Source organism: Nelumbo nucifera, chromosome 1 (assembly GCF_055504915.1).
Source record: "Nelumbo nucifera cultivar China Antique chromosome 1, China Antique-T2T, whole genome shotgun sequence".
NCBI lineage: Eukaryota > Viridiplantae > Streptophyta > Magnoliopsida > Proteales > Nelumbonaceae > Nelumbo > Nelumbo nucifera.
The window spans coordinates 121932824-121935749 of NC_142649.1; the positions used below are offsets into that span (position 1 = coordinate 121932824).

Here is a 2926-nt window from a genome sequence, read left to right on the forward strand (position 1 = left end):
AGATAGAAGGAGAGATGGTAGAAGGAAATCGCACACCCTCTTGGACTATGCTTGTCCAAACATTGATGGGGCGACATCCAGCATTTGCAAGCCTACCATCCACACCAATAATTTTGAAATAAAACCTGCAATAATTCAAATGATCCAAACTAATATTCAGTTTAGTGGGTTACCAAGTGATGACCCTAATGCACACATCGTTAACTTCCTTGAAATATGTGATACATTTAAACACAATGGAGTTAGTGATGATGCAATTAGGTTAAGATTATTTCCTTTTTCATTGCATGATAGAGCTAAAGATTGGCTCAACTCAATCCTTGTAGGAAGCATCACCACTTGGAATGATTTAACCCAGAAATTTTTGGCTAAATATTTCCCACCCTCCAAAACAGCAAAATTAATTAATGATATTACTACTTTTGCTCAATTTGAGAGGGAGTCCTTGTGTGAAGCATGGGAACGATTCAAGGAAATGCTTAGGAAGTGTCCTCACCATGGGATACCAACTTGGCGACAGATTCAAACTTTTTACAATGGCATTAACCCCTCTAATCGATCTATTATTGATGCAGCCATAGGTGGTACGATCATGAGGAAAACATTGGAAGAAGCTTATGACCTAATAGAGGAGATGGTGTCAAACAGCTACTAGTGGAGCAATGATCGAACCAATCAGAGAGGAGTACACCATATCGATTCCCTTGCAGCCATATCTACACAACTTGCTAGTCTAAATAAGAAGTTTGATGCTTTTAATATTGCAGCCATTAATACACCATCTAGCATCTCATGCGATTTATCTCTCATGCTGGCAGGTCAAACTTCAACCCATACTCCAATACATACAACCCAGGGTGGAGGAGTCATCCCAACTTCTCTTGGAGAAACAATCATCAAAAGGCACCCATGGGATTCCAACCACAACCGCCCCCACAAGAGAAAAAGAGCAATCTGGAGGAGATGATTTCTAAGTTCATCAACACTGCTGAAGCAAAATTCCAAAGCCATTAAACAACAATTAAGAACTTAGAAGTTCAAATGGGGCAGGTTGTGAGCATGTTATCAGAGAGGAAAGAAGGAAGGCTCCCCAGCAACACAGAAAAAATCCCAGAGAACATGTGAATGCCATAGCCCTAAGAAGCGGGAAGACAATCGGTGAAACCCAAGAAGACGACAAGGAAGCTGAATCGGCCAATCTGCAAAAGGAGAATGAGGGAAGTACCCCTAAATTTACATTAAATCCAACTCCCTATTCCCTACCCAAGAAGAGTTTTGAAGGCCAAATTTGATAAACAATTTAAAAAATTTTTAGAAGTGTTTAAAAAGATTCACATTAACCTTCCTCTTCTTGATGTGTTATCGCAAATGCCCAAGTATGCAAAATTCCTGAAGGAGGTGATGTCCAACAAAAAAAAATGGGAGGATTGCGAGATGGTAAAATTAAACGAAGAATGTTCAACCATTCTTCAAAATAAGCTACCACCAAAACTGAAGGGTCCAGGGAGTTTCTCTATACCTTGCACCATAGGAAATGTTGAATTCGATAAAGCCTTATGTGATCTTGGTGCTAGTATAAATTTAATGCCCTATTCTATTTTTAAGAGACTTGTATTACATGAACTAACATCTACCACCATTACCCTACAACTAGCTGATCGAAGCATCAAATACCCTAGGGGAATAGTGGAAGATGTCTTAGTTAAAGTAGGGAATTTCATAATCCCTGCTGATTTCATTGTGTTGGATATGGAGGAGGATAGATCGATGCCATTAATTCTAGGGAGACCCTTTCTTGCAACCGGTAATGCTTTAATTGATGTACAAAAGGGTCAACTTACTCTTAGGATTAATGAAGAAGAAATGATATTTAATGTTTTTCAAACCCTGAAGTATCCTAACACTAAAGAACATGAAGTTTATGTAATCGACTCCATTGATGTGGTGGCAGTAGAAATTAATAATTCAAAGATAGATGACCCACTTGCAAACTGTCTCATTAATTCTGGTAATAACATGCAAGTAGTGGAGGACGAAGTAGAGGAGGTAATAAACTATTTAGAGGCCGGCCAAGAAGAATGCAAGCCAAGAAAAGGGAAGTTTCTACCATTAGATGGGCCGATCCCCTCTAAACAACTATTACCCTCCATCAAAGCACCTCCAGCTTTGGAACTCAAACCCTTACCTTTTCATTTAAAATATATGTTTTTGGGAGACAGTTCCACCTTACCTGTAATCATCTCTTCTGATTTGATAGGCCTCCAAGAGGAAAAGCTTGTGAGGGTACTCAAGCAACACATATCGGCCATAGGATGGAGCATTGCAGACATAAAAGAAATCAGCCCGTTGGTATGCACACACAAAATTCTGATGGAGGAAGGCTGCAGTCCCAAGGCACAACCACAAAGGAGGCTGAATCCAAAAATGCAACAAGTGGTAAAGGCAGAAATTCTGAAATGGCTCGAAGCAGGTATTATTTATCCAATTTCAGACTCATCATGGGTAAGTCCCGTTCAAGTCGTACCAAAGAAAGGTTGGATGACTGTAATCATAAATGAAAATAATGAATCAACTCGCACAAGAACAATAACTGGCTGGAGGGTGTGCATAGACTATCGAAAATTAAATGAGGCCACCAGGAAAGATCACTTTCCACTGCCATTTATTGATCAGATGATAGAGAGACTTGTAGGGCACGAATACTATTGCTTCCTGGACGGCTACTCCGGGTACCTTCAAGTACCCATTGCACTAATAGATCAGGAAAAAACCACTTTTACTTGCCCTTACGGGACCTTTGCCTTTAGGAGAATGCCTTTTGGACTGTGCAATGCCCCTGCCACTTTCCAACGGTGTATGATGTCATTATTTGGTGACTTCATCGATGACTTCATGGAAGTCTTCATGGACGATTTCTCTATTTATA

At 40.0% G+C, this 2926-nt stretch overlaps 1 non-coding gene across 1 annotated transcript; it reads right to left on the reverse strand.

Moving 5' to 3' along the window:
* Positions 1–397: 397 nt before the first annotated feature.
* Positions 398–504, reverse strand: LOC148803762 (small nucleolar RNA R71). Its single transcript, XR_016081566.1, has one exon. It is a non-coding gene; the product is annotated as a small nucleolar RNA R71 (small nucleolar RNA).
* Positions 505–2926: the final 2422 nt, after the last annotated feature.